The sequence below is a fragment of the Bidens hawaiensis genome, unplaced genomic scaffold, assembly GCF_021521415.1.
Source record: "Bidens hawaiensis isolate Kalapana, Puna unplaced genomic scaffold, B.hawaiensis_p1.1 tig00029600_1, whole genome shotgun sequence".
NCBI classification, from domain to species: Eukaryota; Viridiplantae; Streptophyta; class Magnoliopsida; order Asterales; family Asteraceae; genus Bidens; species Bidens hawaiensis.
The window spans coordinates 101,764-118,895 of NW_027494899.1; the positions used below are offsets into that span (position 1 = coordinate 101,764).

Here is a 17,132-nt window from a genome sequence, read left to right on the forward strand (position 1 = left end):
ACTAATATATTAAAGTAACATAATTTTATCCACATGTCCTTTACCTAGGTTGTCCATATAGGCTTCCATGTCATCAACTTTTCATAAATCTAATTTCCACATATTCAGAATAAAATTTTAATCAATGATATTGACTTTTATATTTTAGTAACTTATTAATGTAATTATGATATTAATTATTCTAATTATTGTTAGAATTAAAAAAACTTATTAAATTTACTAGGTTTAAATTGTTCATCGTTTCTTCTTTAAAAGGTACATGTTTCGTTCAAAAATCATAACGCTCCCCATCGTTTGTAACTAATTCTTCGCCTCATCTATAACCCGTTCTTCATGATTTTTCGGTTTCATATCCAAACAACATTAAATATGTGCATCGTTTGCAATTATCAGGTATGATTTATATTTTAGTGTTTAATCGATTTTTGTGAAGAACAGTATCAAATTCATTCACTATTATTGGATTTAGGAACTGGAATGGTTTTTTTTTATACTAACGGTTAATAGATTTGATGTTTAATCTATTCCTATTAATCGATTTATGTTTTAATCTATTTAGGGTTTAAAGGTATGATTTTTTTTAAAATATTGGTTAATCGATATGATGTTTAATATGTTTGTTACTTAAAATCTAACTAATATATTAAAGCAACACAATTTTGTCCACATGTCCTTCACCTATGTTGTCCACATAAGCTTCCATATCAACTTTCCACAAATCTAATTTCCACATATTCACAATAAAATTTTAATCAATGATAGGATATTGAATTTTATATTTTTATAACTTATTAATGTAATTATGATATTAATTATTCTAATTATTGTTAGAATTAAAAAAACTTATTAAAATTACTAGGTTTAAATTGTTCATCATTTCTTTTTTAAAAGGCACATGTTTCGTTCAAAAAATCATAACGCTCCCTACCATTTGTAACCAGATTCTTCGCCTCATCTATAACCGGTTCTTCATGATTTGTCGATTTCATAATCCAAACAACATCACATACGTTCATCGTTTGTTATTATCATGTATGATTTATATTTTAATGTTTAATCAATTTTTGTGAAGAACAACATCAAATTGATTCACTATTATTGGATTTAGGGTTTAACTACATGATTTTTTATACTAATGGTTAATAAATTTGATATTTAATCTATTCCTTATGTTTTAATCTATTTAGGGTTTAAATATATGATTTTTTTTTAAATTATCTACACATGTTTCTTCTTCTTCTTCTTCTTCTTCTTCTTCTTATTATTATTATTATTATTATTATTATTATTATTATTATTTCATGAAAGGAGAATCGAATGCAAGCTACAGTCTTTAAACCCGTCATTTTTCGTTTCAAAAGGTTTTTGAACGAAAACTCTACACAGGTGAAAATATAAGTTTAAACCTGCTATGTATTTGTAAGTTTAGTTTTCAAATAATATCACAAAATTTTTTACTAATGTGTTTTTTTATTTTTTTCAGGTATAATGGTTCATTATGTTATATTATTTCTTATTTACTGAATTATTTATTTATAAAGTATTTTCTTTTATGTTATAGACATAGTTTAACATATTTTATAATATATGCTGGTAAAAAACTTATGTTAAATATTTGTGTTGATTGAATATATTTTTTACATTTTATATTGTTTCTTGATATGTTTTCCACCCGTGTGTAACACGAGTTATTATCCTAGTATATATATATATAATCATGATCCTTTTCTTTCATGATCCTTTTCTTTTCAAACATGAACTTTATTGTTACAATTAATTTCTTGTTCTTTTGGACCACAAAATGAAAACCACTAACATATTGAACCCATTTTTCAATTTTAAAAAATTAATCAAACTCCATATTCAAAAACCCAATGGAATATGCTTGAAATAAATATTAACTTGTAACTAGCTAAGATCGAGCATCATACTTTATCATCTTGTTCGGGAGTTTAATACGCTAACAAATAAGATTGGAGCATCGAATAAATGCATGACGACATACTAAAAAGTATGAAGGAGAAGATGGACGATGAATAGAAAATGTACACTCACCTTGAATTTTTTTACCGGGGAAGCAAATTTGATGTATATCAGTTATCAGTAATTTAATATTTTTCTAATCAGTAATATAAAAGGGCTAACCCGTAACTCACCAGGTTAGCCCTAACCCATACTGTATATCCGAACGTGTTTATGGGTTCGACCTAAAATTCATCCAAACTCGCTTTGACTAAATATAAGCTCATTAATGTTGTGTTCATTTGTGTTTACCCCCAAAATTTAAAACTATCATTTTTTTAAAGATTACTTAAGTAAATGTTATGTATTTTTACACCTTTGTGTTTCTATTGTTATCATTTCTTCATACTATTGTATATATTCAAATGCAAATATATTAAAATAAATCAAATAGACATATTCATTGTTTGCATAGGTGATGTGAAATAATTTCACAAAATTAGGTACTTAAAAGCCAAAGTAACCAAAAAGCTGTCCTTCCATTTATAGAAAGTAATCAATTGTTTTCAATTTAATTACACGAAATCGACGTGAATGTGTTGGTAGTTGGTACACTGCCTTACAATAATATTAGGACGAAAACACCCTCAAACACTAAAATATGCAAGACTGGATTACCAAGTATAGGGCTGTAACGAACCGAACGGAACATAAATGAAGCCTTGTTAATGTTAGTTTGTTTAACATTAAACTTGTTCATGAACAGTTCATGTACGTTAACCGAACGGAAAATTTTGTTTGTGTTCGTTCGTTAAGGAATTGAACGTGCTCATAAACGGTTCACGAAGCAAAAGATCGAGCATATACTATTTAAGACAAAAAATATTCTTTATAAAAAACATAAGACATAATTATCACCTTAATCGACAATTTATTATACAAATGTCAACGAAACACAAGTTAAATTTTTTGTTATTAATTAAAGCAGCAAGATTTCATTAAACAAAGCATTAGCGAACACTAAAACTATAAAATTTAAGTGTTAGATTGGTTTTTACAAATAAAATATTATAAAAATATAAAACAAGCCTTTAGCTTACACACGTAAACAAACATATATAAATGAACACATTACCAAACAATCACGAACATAAATGACGGACGCAACCTCATTTAACTAAATGAACAAAATTTACTGTTCGTGTTCTTTCGTTTATTAAATTACGAAAAAATGTAAACTAACTTCTTACCAAACTGTTTACTAAATGCTCAGTTCATTTGCCTAAAGAACAATTCATATTGAGGATTAAATGGTCAAAGAAAATGAAGAGAATCCTGTGGGCCCTGTAACTAATAGATAGCACCAAGTAAAGTACCTGCAACACATTAACAGTTCATCATCACTTCTTCTTAACATCACTCTCTCACTACATTGTTTCTCTCACTAGAAAATTGCTGCAAAAAAGCCTTTGTGCAGATCAGTTTACTTCTAAACTTCTGGTTAGTTAAGTGTATATCATCTTTCTATGTATATATTCGTAATGAATATTTTCTTCATGCGTGCTCATGAATGTATGTGTTTAAAGTATGTTTAGTATGTGTTTGTGTTTTAAGTGTGTGAATATATGTATTTATGTGTGTTAAAGTGTGTGTGTGTATTATATATGTGTTGCATATTAAAAAATACAAACATATGTAAAAACTTATTTTGTGTTCTTGAACACATATATACAATATATACAAACATATGTAAAAAGACACATACTAGTATATTAACACAAATTTAAAGTATGTTTAGTATGATTTTATTAAAGTTGGGATAATACTAGATTTTATAATTCATACAAGTTATCTTTGTGTTTAAGATAAGTTTTGTTATATATGTTTGTATTTCATTTTTTTTTATAATTATATTAATGTTTATATCTTATATATACATGGACAAATGTTTGTTTTGTACATATATTACACGGATCTGTGTTCTTATATATGTCTTTTGCTAGATTTTTAACTTATATAATATATAAAAGTGATTTGTTTTGTGTTTGTAAATTGTGATATCTCTACATATGATGTATTTATTATATATTTTGGTTTTTGTAATGAATATATTTCTTCAATGTGTTCATAACTGTATGTGTTTTAAAGTATGTTTAGTATGTGTTTGTGTTTGTGTTTGTGTTTGTGTTTGTGTTTGTGCTTTGTGTGTTAAAGTATTTCATATAAAATTAAAAAAATACAAACACATGTAAAAAAATAATTTACTACCTCCGTCCCATTAAAAGTGTCCATATTTCCTTTTTTATCTGTCCCATTACAAATGTCTACTTTCAAAATTTATTAGCCAATTTCTAAGTTTACCCTTGAGCACACACAACTAGCATTAATAAACAATATGGTGGACCCATTTCCAATGGCATTATTGTCATTTAGTTAGCAAAAAAGGTAATCATTCAATCCACCTTAAACTTTGTGTTTTTCAAACCAAGACACTTTGACTGGGATGGAGGGAGTATTTTTTAGTGGATGATTTTCTTAAAATTCTGATAATACTAGATTTTATAATTTATGCATTTTTTTTTCTTTTTTATGTTTAATATAAGTTTTGTTACATATGTTGTATTCTTTAAAAAAATTATATTAATGTTTGTAACTTATAAAATACATGGACAAATGTTTGTTTTGTACATATATTACACGGATCCGTGTTCTTATATATTCCTTTTACTAAATTTATAACTTAATAAAAGTGATTTGTTAATTTGTGTTTTATAATATATATCTCTACATTTAGGCTACATATATTTGTTATGTATTTAATTTTTTTATTTTGGTTTTTGTTCATGTCATAGTATGTGTCTAGTGTCTGTATATATTTTAAGATTATAATACACTTTTTGTATGTGACACTAGACAGAAAACATAAATGAAGCATTCAGATCAGAAAGCATCAAAGGAAGTACTGGTGGTTCCACCAAAACATGTTTCTACTGGCTCAAACCGCAGCCCGATGGCTAGACGCACGACTGGAACCAAAGGCCGGAGGATCGAACTAGTCGCCAACCATTTTAATGTGAAACTGAACAACACCACTCATGACCACTTCTATCAATACAGTGTACATATCTCTCTCTACTCTTATATTTACAACTATATACTATTATTATTATTATGTTATGATTAATTTGAGTTAATGTTATAAATAGATGATACCGGGCTAGTGTTAAGAAACACGAGTTATGCGTAAGAGAGGTTTTAAGTCACATTTTTGTTGTATGTGTAACAAATGTTTATTGAGTTATATTTTTTATAAATAATATAATTGGGAGTTATAAAAAAAATTCGTGTTTTGTGTGCGTTTTCGTTTTGCGTTTATCAGTTTGTTCTATTATTATTATTATTGGTATAAATAGAATACATGAGCATATAAAGTATTTAAATCTGATGATTTATAATCTAGCATGTTGGTATAATGATTTAGGTGGCATTATTTTATGAAGATGGGAATCCTGTAGAGGCCAAAGGTATTGGCAGGCGAGTACTTGACACGGTTTACACATTCTACAATGCAGAAATGGGCGGTAAAGGGTTTGCATACGATGGCGGAAAGACTCTGTTTACTGTGGGCCCGTTGCCCGGGACTCAGCTCGAGTTCTCTGTTGTGTTGGAGAATCTGTCTTCAAACAGGTGCACAGTTTGATGTATTTTATTTATTACTTTAAGAATCTTGTTGCTAATGATTTAAGTGTTGTTTGTATAGAACTGTACGCGGTGGCAGCCCGAGTGAAAAGGACACCAAGCGATCAAGACGTCCGCCTCAATCCAAGTCGTATACTGTGAGGATCAGTTACGCTACCAAGATCCCGATCCAAGCCATTTTCAATGCGCTTCGTGGACAAGAATCCGACCAGTTTCATGAAGCTGTTCGGGTTCTTGATGTGATGCTTAGACAGCATGCTGCAAAACAGTAAGCATATATAATTATATACTTAAAATTAATATACAATGTATTTATATATTATTATTTGATTTGAATTATAAATTTATAATCATACTCATATTAATGTTTTGTTGTGCATGCAGAGGTTGTCTTCTTGTCAGGCAGTCATTCTTTCACAATGATCCAAGGAACACGATAAGCATTGGGGGCGGTGTTGTGGGATGCAGAGGCTTCCATTCCAGTTTCCGGTCCACTCAAGCCGGTTTGAGTTTGAACATGGGTAGTTAACACTTGACAGTCCGTATAATTTATCTTTATTTTTTCAAAATGTTGTTTTAACAATTAATAATGTATTTGCAGATGTCTCGACAACAATGGTACTCAAGCCCGGGAAGGTTGTCGATTTTCTTTTGGAGAATCAGAATGTTAAAAGCATAAGGGAGATTGATTGGACAAAGGTACTAGTCTGTTCTGTTTTTTTTTAATAATTATTTATTTATTTATTTATTTTTATATGATTTTTATTAGTTTGAACATTTGCTCATATGTTTATAAAAAAACAGGCAAGAAGGATGTTAAGGAATCTTCGGGTCAAGACGTTTCCCTCTAACATCGAGTATAAAATCATCGGCTTGAGTGAGAAATCTTGCAGACAACAGACATAAGTCCTAGCGTTAATATTATAATAATTATTATTATTCTGCATGAACAAAATTAATGTTATGTAACAAAATGATTGTTTTTGTAGGTTTTGATGAAGCAAAGGAATGGTGACAGTCCTGGTGAACCGATGGAGATCACGGTCTCTGACTACTATGCCGAGTACCGTAATCATCAGCTGACAGTCTCTCACAATTATCCATGTTTGGATGTCGGGAAACTAAAACGTCCCGTTTATATACCACTCGAGGTAATAAATATTCACAGTCTAAGTTAATAACTTAATATTAACTTTATTGTTAACATTAATTATTAATGTTTCTGCATTGGTTATATGCAGCTCTGTGAGTTGATATCTCTTCAACGCTACACAAAGTCGTTATCAAATCTGCAACGAGCGAAACTTGTTGAGCAATCAAGACAGAAGCCGAAAGACAGGATGAACTCGTTGAAACATGTAAGCTTGATAAAATTGTTTAGTAAATAATATATGTTTATTTATTTATATATTCATATAATGTGTGCATATTTTTGTTGTTTTAGGAGATGAAGAGAACAAACTATGGTGCTGATCCTTTGATCAACTCAACCGGCATCACAATCAACAACTCGTTTATCCAACTCGAGGGCCGAGTGTTGGAACCGCCAAAACTCAAGTTTGGAAACGGTTGGACATGTTTCCTCGTGATGGTCGATGGAACTTCAACAACAAAGTAAGTATTTCTTAAAACATAGTTTATAAATTTTAAATTATTAAAAAGTTCAAATTTTGTTAATAAGAGGTTCATATATTGAATGCAGACACTTGTTGAACCGAAACAAGTCAAGCATTGGGCGATTGTGAACTTCTCTGCACGCTGCGACACCGATAGCCTACGCAGAGACCTCGTCCGCTGCTGTAAAGTCAAAGGGATGGTGAGTTGACTTGTATATTTATTATTTACTTTGTGACTAAAAACAAATAAAAATATTGATACATATGAAAATATTTTTGCATATTTGCAGCTTCTTGATGCACCACATTCTGTGATCCAAGAGAATCTACAGTCCAGCCGCAAGCCTGCTCGTGTTCGTGTAGAAATAATGTTTGATGCTATCAAAAGCACACTTCCAGGCCTACCGTGCTTTCTTTTGTGCATCTTGCCCGAAAGAAAGAATTCTGACATTTATGGTTTCGTTTCTCTATTTTTGTTAAAATGCTTTTAATATGAAGAAGTTTTATTTATCTTACTACTATATTAAAGCAAAACAACACGGACACATGACATTTTTCTAAAGTGTCCACATAACATGACACATAAGCTATTTTTCAAAATTAAACCATATTTAAATCTATTAAATTAATATGCTACATTTATTATTATTTTTAAAATTCCTAAATTAATTTTTCATTAACTCTCATTTAATTGTGATTTTCGTAAATAAAAAAAACATTTAATGTTTTTATTACGTCTTTTAAACTAATTTTTTTTAAATACTTTATTTCAAAATATTATTATTATAAAGATCCTTTTGATTTCCGTAAAACAACTAGCATATGCCTAAACCATTAAAAGTCTCTTTTTCGAGCGTGTGTAGTGTGTACATCTAAATACCCAGAATTTGTCTTCTGTGAAAATTTAGTTAAACTTGGCTTGACTCTTGATTTATTTTACCATTTTAAAACCTTAAAGTTATCATTTCGTACCATTGAATTATTAATATGGGAAAACCACATATGTAATGAGATATTTGAAGGTTTATGAACAATTTTTGTATTTTTTAATCTTTTTTCAAATTATATATAATGTAATATTTAATTTCATATATGAGAAATTGTTATACATTCCTAAATTATACCACGTATATAAACATCTTTTTTTATTGATATTAGATTCTTTATTCAGCCCGTGTATTACACGGGATACTAACCTAGTTTATAATAATATTGTTAGGTCCGTGGAAGTCCAAATGCCTCGTCGAAAATGGCATTGTGACGCAGTGCATGGCACCGGGTAGAATCAATGACCAGTATTTAACCAACTTGCTTCTGAAGATAAATGCAAAGGTATTCATTTCAAATTAATAAAGTTTTCAATACTCAAATGTTTAAACTTTTTATATAATTTTCAGAACTCAAATGTTTATAAACTTTTTATATAATTTTCAGATGGGCGGTTAAACTCGCTGCTATCCGTTGAGTGCTTGCAATCTATACCAATTGTTTCCAAGATTCCCACAATAATATTTGGAATGGATGTGTCACATGGACAACCAGGCCGTTCTGATCTTCCTTCTGTTGCTGCGGTACATTCTCATTTCTAGATTATTAAAGCCATGAAACTATTAAAATCCAAATGTATAAAACAACAACTCTTGTTTTTGTTAATGTACTAATATGCAGGTTGTTAGTTCAAGAAAGTGGCCACTGATATCTCAGTACCGGGCTTCTGTTCGTGCTCAAGCCGTACGAAAGGAGATGATTGATGCCTTGTTTAAACCGGTGTCACCAACAGAAGACGAAGGAATGATAAGGTTTTGATACAATATAAATACATATATTTGAATAAACGTTCCGAAAACTAATGGTTGCTATTTCAGGGAACTGTTAGTGGACTTCTATCAAAGCACTCCGCAGCTGAAGCCGGAGCATATTATCATTTTCAGGGACGGAGTTAGCGAGTCGCAGTTTGATCAAGTGTTGAACATTGAGTTCGAGCAGATCGTGCAGGTTTGAAAAAATAAATTTCAAGATTTTATATATTAACTTGGTAACTAAAGTTAGCATATTATATGAATATTTGTGACATAGGCATGCAAATTCTTGGATGATAAATGGAGTCCAAAGTTTCTGGTGATTGTGGCACAAAAATCTCATCACACGCGGTTTTTTCTACCGAGATCTGATGTCAATGTTCCACCAGGTTCGCTATCCGAATCTTGGACATGTTAATGTTATATTCATTTAAAAAAGACTAAATATTTTCATTTTTTGTTAATTGTTTCAGGGACAATCATTGATACTAAAGTCTGCCATCCTAAGAACAATGATTTCTACCTTTGTGCCCAAAACGGACCGATTGTGAGTGTTAACTATTAGTTATCTGCCATAACTTTCATATAGGGTGGCAAATGTGACCCATGGGTTGAATGGGTTGTAATAAAATGTATATAATGGGTCAGAATGGGTCAAGCTAAAAAAAGAAATGACGTTTCTTAAGTATTTTTTTTATGGAACAAGAAAAACGGAGGAAACTTTTTAGTTTTTTTAGTTTTTTATTTTTTGATTTATATTTCGAGTTATGATTTTTTAATTATTTTTTTATATTTTTTTAGTGAGGGGTTTTTGAAATGGGTCAAAATGGCTTGAGATTTCAAAAACCTCTCACTAAAATATTCAAAAAAAATAATTAAAAAATCATAACTCGAAATATAAATCAAAAACTAAAAAAGTAAAAAAACTAAAAAGTTTTCTCCGTTATTCTCGTTCCATAAAAAAAAAACTCAAGAAATGTCAACCCGTTTTGACCCATTTCAATCCTTTTCTTTTTTTAGTTTGACCCATTCTGACCCATTATCTACATTTTATTATAACCCATTCAACTCACGGGTGACATTTGCCACCCCTACTTTCATACATGCATTAATGTTTGTGACTGAAAAACAATACATTGGTGTTTAGGGGACTACGCGGCCGACACATTATCATGTTCTTCTTGATCAGATTGGATTCAGTGCTGATAATTTGCAAGAGCTTGTGCATTCTCTATCTTATGTGTAAGTTAAATAAATGTTCACTGTGTAAATTTGTTGATAGTTAGTGACTGATTTGTGGAGGTTATGGATTATTATGCAGGTACCAAAGGAGCACAACTGCCATATCTGTAGGTAAGTTAATAACTAAACATCACTTTTTGCATATGTAGGCCTGTAAACGTTCAATGAACTGTTCGTGAACTGTTCGACGGGAAGTTCACTTATGTTCGCTCATTTAATAAGCGAACGAACATGAACAAAAAATTTGTGTTCTTTTAATTTAACAAACAAACCTTAACATATGTTTCGTTCGTTCATTTATGTTCATGAACGTTCGTTTATTTATGTTCGTTTGTGTTTGTTTACATTTTTTCATTTATGTTCGCTTATCTTTGTTCAAATGTTCAATTATACTGTTCTTTTAGATTTTAAACGAACAAACATAAACGAACAAAAACATGTTCATTTCTTAAATGAACGAACATGAACACAAATATTTTTCGATTAAGTGTTCGTGTTCGTTTATAGTTAAATGAACGAACAGGAACATGCATATGGTTTGGTTAGTTAAAACTTAAAAAAAATAATAATAAATAAACCTCTTTATGTGCAGTTGCTCCAATCTGCTATGCACACCTGGCAGCAGTGCAGATGGGGCAGTTTGTGAAGTTTGATGACGTGTCAGACACGGCATCCAGCCACAGTGGCGGTGGCGGTGGCGGTGGTGCCAGCAGTAGCGGTGCCGGTGGTGGTGTTACTCAAATTCCAAAGCTGCATGACAATGTATGCACTTCTATGTTTTTCTGTTGATTAACAGACAGTGGATTGTCTTAATATTAATATTAGTATTTGTATTTGTGTGGATGATTTAAGTGGAGTTTGCTGTGTGTGTACTTTGGTCAGACATTTTGTTGATTGAACCTAATGTATGCTATGCAGTTCTGTGCACAAGTATCCTTTTATCTAGTAACATTATGCATTAAGCAATGTTGTAAAAGTCGGATTCCAAGGCCGACTAGTCGGTTCTCGGACCCCTACCTTGGAGACTTTTTCCAAGATGGCCTAGATTAGTCGGAGGCGGTCAAAGTCGGTCAAAAGTCGGACTAGTCGGGCTAGGCGGTCAAAAGTCGAGCTAGGAATTTCTAAAAGTCGATAAAAGGTCAGTAAAAAGTCGGACAAAAAGTCGGGCTAGGCGGTCAAAAGTCTAGGCGGGCTAGGGCTCTCTAAAAGTCAGTTAAAAGTTATTCAAAAGTTGTTTAGTACTCTTTTGATGTGAATTATGCTTATTTTGAGAAAAATATAATGTCCAAAAATTAATTTTCATTATAATTACCATGTCGGAGTACTCGAAAGTACTCCGACTACTCCCAACTCTCCAGTCAGCCGTCTAAGGTCCGCCTAGCGACTTTTGCAACATTGGCATTAAGTTAGAAATAATGAAATACTTTTGGCGTTACTTATGATTTACTCTTAGTATGGATTACATTAATTTTATATTATTAGTTTAGTCATAAGTTTTGGCGGTTACCTTGGCCATAAATGGACTTTGAGCTGTTGCGTGAAAATCAACATTTCAATTTCATTGGGTAACAATAGGTTGCGTGCGCTATTAACTTTTGAGTTTGCATAAATATTATGCAAATTGGTGCGTGCTTAACATTTTAAAGTTGAGATACATGTTCAAGTGTCTAGTTTAAATGTAGTATAGGCCTATTTCTGTAGGAATAGGCTTTATCGAATCTTATTTATATGGGGACGTTAATTGTGTCACTTTCTTATAATTTATTGTATCTTATCCTTAATTTGACCAAATTTGTTATAGATTATAACTATTTAATCCATTCTAAGCTTTAACATATTATCACTAGTGACTAGTGATATTCTTGTAATGGTTTCATAAAATAAAACTAATTGAAAGTTTATTATATTAATGATGTGGGTATTACATGATTATAAGTCGGAAGACGTGTGTATTTTGAGTTCTTGTTATGATAGTTGAACTTAGAAACTTGGAATGCACTGAAGTTAAAAGAGTTGCCATAATAGTTGAAATGATACTTAGAAGTAGAAAATGCCATATTAGTTGAGATGATGGTTAGGTGTATTTAGAAACGATGCCCACTATCAATGTTATAAAAGAAGGCTTAGAAAACCGAGTATTCTTCGAGTAATCGCTACAAGGTTTGGCATCGAGCAACTTTTTTTAATTCCGCCTAGTTACTAAAAATCTATCAAATGTGGTCAACCTCTGCCAGAATATGATCTAGTTGGTCAACTTGTGGCGATTTTAACATTAAAAAATAAAACATAATTCGTATTTCTACAACCTTAAAGAACCAATATCAGTGTTTTAATCAATTACTAGTATTGTTACTCGCGCATTGCGGCGGGCGCGCTAATCCATGAAATGGGTCAAGTTTGCATTCCGTTTTTTGAATACGCAGAAAGTTCAACATTTAAGAAACTCCGAGATGCCTTATGCCTGATGCTTCGATTTAATAGGAAAAAGCAGCAATAACACCTTCATAATACCCGAAAACAACATAAAACAACTATCATCACTCTGTGTGTCCAAAATTGTGTTCGTATACGTATAAATAATATAATTGTCTAATCAATGACGAAATCATAAGATGATACTTACGTGTCTTTGAGTTATAAGAAATCATGTATACAACAGCAGTCAAAGAGAAAATTTGTTTCTGTTTTTTTTTAAGTTGAAGGTTAATTAAACTGTGGCTATCATATACGTAATTTAGAAGTCCCAAACAACATACATAAACCCTAAACCCAAATTGCTGAGAGACGTAGAAGTCGATTAACACCTAAAAAAATAAAGAAGAAACCCCAAACAATGCAGACAATCAGTATCGGGCCTTATGGAAAAAAAAGAAAGTTTAAAGGCTGTGGAAAAGGATGAAAAATGAATAAAAAAACATGTTAGGGAGTTGCGAATTTGGTGTTGGCTGTCGTCGCTGTCGAATCGCCGAATGATGCAGCCTTTACGAAACGACCGGTCGTCGTCGTCTGCTTATGGCGTGTAAACCAAAGGACCAGAAGAGAAGTAAAAAATAATAGAAGTTGATAACCATCATTAAGGCATATGACACAAACAGACAAAAGATGCATACAATAAATAATGACTAATATATATATAAAAATTTTTCAAGCGACCTATATGTACAAAATAAATGAAAGTTTTAACTACCCATGTGAAAAACTAAATTCTTTTCCCACGTGTATCAAAATTAATGGTTAGTGTTTGAGGTAACTAACATTTACTTTCTAATATATATATAATACTTTTTGGGAGAGGGATATTTTAAGAACCATGTTGAGTTTTTAAGAACTTAAGAACTTCATTCTCGACCATACGTTTATTTAAACTAGCATGATGCCTGTGCGATGCAGCGGTGTACGCGCAAACGCAGCCGGTGTAAGTGTGTTTATAACCTCGCAACGGTACGTGCGTAACCTGACGGTGGTATGCATTTAACGTGGCATTGGGCGTGTAACCGGTTCCAGTAAGCACGCCACATAACGCTTATAAGCGAGCAATCCGAAATGTATAAACAATGTCATCCGCGGAAATGTTGCTTTAGCGCACGCAACCGGTGACGACAATCAAGAAGCAAAGATGAAATGCACAATAGTTTCAAATAAACTACTTTATAACCCAATCCATTTTGACGGACGTGTTCCGACCCGAAAACGTTTTAACCCGAAGTCCGTTTTGGCATGACCCATTTCGATCTAAACCCATCCCGACATGAACTAAATTAACCCTTTTTTTGTATGAACTTGTTCCAACCCTAACTCGCTTCGACATCATTAGCCAAACCCGCCCGACCTGTTGCCAGTAATAACTGGTAATCACGTAACATGCTAGTTTTTTTAAAGTTTAATAAACTATAGCAATACTATACTCAAATTAAAGATAATAAAATGCTCATTTTTATGGTGTAATTTTTTAGAAAAAATATTAACGTGTGAAAAAGTTATGGCCGTTAAAAAGTCGTTGGGGGTGGTGGTTTAGAATAAGGGGAAAAATGTGTAACTATTTAATAAATTAACAAAACTTGGTTGAAGTTGAAGGACCATAATTGTAAATTATTTTTGATTGTGTAAAGACTATATTACCCTTACATTTTTAAAATTCTATACATTGTTACTTGTATAATATGCAACAAGAGTGATACCTCTTAAAATTTAAGAGGTCCCTCACTCCTATATTATATATAGTATAATTAGTCATTTTTAGAATAATTTAGTATTTAACGATGTATTTCTCAAAGTTTTATTAATATTCACCTATTTTGTTATAAATAGTAGTAAACTTATGATATGTTGATATTTGACATATCTAAAAATTAATTTTCTTTATATTTACTTACACCATCCAAATGTATGATACGGTATCTGTTTTCAACAAAGTTCGCGTATGATTGACATATAACATCAAGCATAGGCGCAATGCATACATATACGAGAATATGATACAATAGTGGGCAAGGTTGTAAAAGTCGCTAGTCAAATCCTAAGCGGACAACTGAAGAGTTGGAAGTGTTCAGAGTACTCAGACATGGTTAATATCAAATTGTATTAAGGTGATTAATGAATGAGTCTTGTGGGGAATAACAAACACTCTTTTTGTAATGTTGGTTGTTAAAAACAAAATGTAAATAGATTTGGTTTAGTATAGCATAATACTACTTTGAATGTGCGTAAGTATTTGGTACAAGGGTATGTGTTCGACTTTCTAAAATTGAAAATCATATTCTAATACTAGGCGGGTGTTCGCGTGATGCAGTGGGAAACACATACCTTGGTAATCATGTAACAAGTTTATGGATGTTCGTTTGTTTGATTTAAAACCGTAAAAACCGTTCAAGCTGGTCAATGGCTTGATTTCACGATTGTTTTTTTTCATGAACTTCTGGCCGGTCGTTTTTGGTTTTCGACGAAAACCTGTTGCTAACGGTTATGCCCACGATTTAAGTTTGGCCTTCATACTTTTTGTGAAGCCATTACAAATTCATACAACATTAATTTGAGTTTATGCTTTATACTGAAAATTGGCCATATAAAACCGGGCCGGTCAGTAAACTTATTATTGAAGCTCAATGTGTGAAACCAAACCATTAGTAACGATTTAGTTTGAATTTTCAACGATTAAGTTTCGGTTTTCAATGAAAAAATATGAACCGGCGGTTTGAGTTATTGCTTAACTTAGAAGCTGTTAAAACCGAATTGTGAACACCCATATGATGTTCGGTTTAATTGTACATATATTAACGTGTTAACATAATCGTTTTAATCGTTTAGTTTACGAACTTTGGTACTTCATACGTGTTTATTGTGTTTCAGGTCACAGGTACTTAACGCGCTTAATTTGGACATGTACGAGGACGGAATGAAGACCCGGGATGTCCAGCACGCGAATCGAGACATTTATATGGACTTGCTGACTGAAGTGACCCATCGCGTAGCGCGATGGGTGTTGAAGGTGGGGCATTGCGCTACGCGATACCCTGTAATTTACATTGCGTTGACTTTTGGTCCATCGCGTAGCGCGATGGACCGGGGGAGGAGACCATCGCGTAGCGCGATGGTCCCCAGAATCGTGAAAGTTAGGGTTTTAAATTTATATTCGTTTTGACGACCCTAGAGGCCATTATTCACTTTGCAGGCGATTTTCAGAGCAGCAAGGATCATACATGTTCTACTACATCATAACCGAAGCCTGAGAGATGCCGAGATGCGGCTAGATCCTTCGAGTCATACCTGGGATGTAGAGTATTGTATCTTTCAGCTTTTCTCATGTATTAAGAACGAATTATTTGTAACCATATTTGATTAATCTATGAGTGTTGATGTCTAGTTTTATTGTGCACTCAGTCAGTTTAAGTTTATTTTGATCAGAACGATTATTGTGCCAGTTGCTATGATAATTGCTTATAGGATTGTTTTGACTAGTTGAATATGATGAAGTATACGTTTGCCCTTAGTTGAGTCACACTGGCAGGGACCATTTGATAACCAGTGCCGTGTGTTAGCGAGCGTGGATACCTAAGGTTTATCTAGTTAGTCAGTCTGTGTTGATCATCGATTGTTAATCTGTTAAGTTGCATGAGATAACTGTTTGCTTACTTGCTTGAATCCCCGGGTGTGACTTGTTTTTGTTAATTGTTCGAAAGTTGTTTACTTGTTTAATCAATATTAAAACCAAACTGTTTGCTAGTGTGATCAGCATTTCGTTAATTGAATCACTTCATAATGTTAGGAATCATTTTCACTGCACACTAACCACATACTCCTCGTGGTTCGACACCCTACTTACCCTAGCTTGCTTAGGTGATTAGGACACTGAATTAATTGTTTTTGACTAGATAGCGACAGTCTAGTATCACCATACGTAACATCCTCATTTTAATTGAAATAAACTATAGCAATACCATACCCAAATTAAAGACAATAAAATGCTCATTTTTATGATGTAATTTTCTTAAAAGAATATTAACATATGAAAAAGTTACAGCCGCTGGAAAATCGTTGGTGGGAAGTTTGTTAACAATTAAATTTAAAAGAAATAAATTGGTAAAGATGAAGGTCCAAAGTTATAACTATTTCTTAAATTTACAAAAGTTGAGTAAAGTTGAGGGGGTAATGTTGTAACTATTTATAGGCATATTTTTAATAAACAAGTTTGTCCTTATCTTATATGCTATATAACGTGTGTATTATGCATTATAAATTGTAAATTACTTAAAAAAGAGGTGTCTTAATTGGCCGATAACTTATGTATTATATAGTATAGATAGGATCTATTTTCTCA

The 17,132-nt window shown here is 32.0% G+C and overlaps 1 pseudogene across 1 annotated transcript; it reads left to right on the forward strand.

The window, feature by feature from the left end:
• Nucleotides 1–4,862: 4,862 nt before the first annotated feature.
• On the forward strand, nucleotides 4,863–11,107 carry LOC143579096 (protein argonaute 4A-like; annotated as a pseudogene). The gene is made up of 20 exons (XR_013143396.1): nucleotides 4,863–5,080; nucleotides 5,444–5,649; nucleotides 5,723–5,929; nucleotides 6,046–6,182; nucleotides 6,263–6,360; nucleotides 6,466–6,567; nucleotides 6,651–6,812; nucleotides 6,903–7,019; nucleotides 7,106–7,275; nucleotides 7,364–7,477; nucleotides 7,568–7,733; nucleotides 8,497–8,631; nucleotides 8,712–8,848; nucleotides 8,946–9,076; nucleotides 9,143–9,272; nucleotides 9,354–9,465; nucleotides 9,550–9,623; nucleotides 10,224–10,318; nucleotides 10,398–10,429; nucleotides 10,911–11,107. The product of XR_013143396.1 is annotated as a protein argonaute 4A-like (transcript).
• Nucleotides 11,108–17,132: the final 6,025 nt, after the last annotated feature.